The 1,482-nt window shown below is 43.8% G+C and overlaps 1 pseudogene; it reads right to left on the reverse strand.

The window, feature by feature from the left end:
• Positions 1-840: 840 nt before the first annotated feature.
• LOC102817781 lies at positions 841-1,228 on the reverse strand (annotated as a pseudogene).
• Positions 1,229-1,482: the final 254 nt, after the last annotated feature.

Below are 1,482 nucleotides of genomic sequence, written 5' to 3' on the forward strand. Positions count from 1 at the left end.
CCCAGTCTGTCTTCATCTGGAAGCTCATCTGAAACGTATCCACCATGGGTGACCCTGCTGGTATTTAAAATACCAGTGGCATAGCTTTCAGAATCACTGCAACTTACAAGTCACCACAGTACGACAAATGACAGACAAGTGGTGGCTAGAAGCTGATAGGATACTGATATCCCATACTCTCTCCTAGGCTCTAGTACTATAGTGGTTACCAGTCAGGCTGTTAACCTCAAGGTGAACAGTTCAAAACTACCAGTCATTTTACAAGAGGAAGATGAGGCTTTCTATCCTGTAAAGATTTACAGACTCAGAAACCCTGTACAGGGTCACTATGAGTTGAAACCAACTCCACGGCACATAACCACCAGGTGAAGAAGAACAATTTTTAAATTTTCTTAGTTTCCTAGAGTTACTGTCTCCCAAATGCCACAAGTGGGTGGCTGTTTTTGGGGGGATGGGGTGGTATATGACTTTTATTGAGCTTATCCACCAGAGTAGAAATAATGTCTGTACAAAACCAAATGTTTGTTACTATAACTTCTGCATCACAATTAAAATCCAAACAGTTTTTTAAAAACAGACAACGACAACGCAATCAAAATCCACAACTTCAGAATCACTAGCTTCTTTGAAGCCACAGCAACACTTAAATATGGTTAAGACTTGAATGCAGAAATTTGGTTGGTTGGAAAGCTAATTAAACTTCCAACTTGCTAAAATAGAATTACAAAAAGGCAAAATTGTGGTTTTTTTCACAGAGAGGCAGTCCCCTGGAATCAGCGACACTGGACAGCTGTTAGAGTATTTATAGAGTCCTGAGACAATAAGGAACCCAGGCATCCTTTAGACAGTCTTCTGTTGTCCTTTCTTCCGGATCAGAGATTTGTGGATGTATGGGGTGACACCACCGCCAGCAATTGTATCCTTGATAAGGGAGTCCCAACTCTTGATCTCCTCGACTAGCAAGTTGCAAGTGACGAGGGGCAATACGCTTTAACTTTAAGTCTTTTGATGCATTTCCTGCCAGTTCAAGAACCTCTGCAGTTAGGTACACCAGGATGGTGGCACTGTACACAACGGCAGTCATGCCCACACACCCATGGCTGGTTGTCCTAGATTTCAGGTGTAAATGAATACGGCCCACGGAGAACTGCAAGCCCGCTCTCTGCGAGCCGGAAACCGCCTTTGTCTTGGCCTGTCCGGAGTCCTTCCCGGTCTTAACCCCAGCCATTTCGAATTCCGCTGAAGCTCAAAGAAGATTAAAGGCTAGTCAAATACCCAGTGAGATCCCACCAGCTACTCCGTTGCACATAGATTCACACTGCCAAAGTGGGTGGGCTTTAAAAACAAAAATGCATTTTCTCAGTCCAGGATGCTTGCTATTATTAGGTGTCACTGAATCAACTCATAGGAACCCTATGAACAACAGAATGAAACACTGCCCAGTCCTGTGCCAGCCTCACAAACTTTGCTCTTTGAGACCAT

The sequence above is a fragment of the Chrysochloris asiatica genome, unplaced genomic scaffold (assembly GCF_000296735.1).
Source record: "Chrysochloris asiatica unplaced genomic scaffold, ChrAsi1.0 scaffold00099, whole genome shotgun sequence".
Classification (NCBI taxonomy): Eukaryota; Metazoa; Chordata; class Mammalia; order Afrosoricida; family Chrysochloridae; genus Chrysochloris; species Chrysochloris asiatica.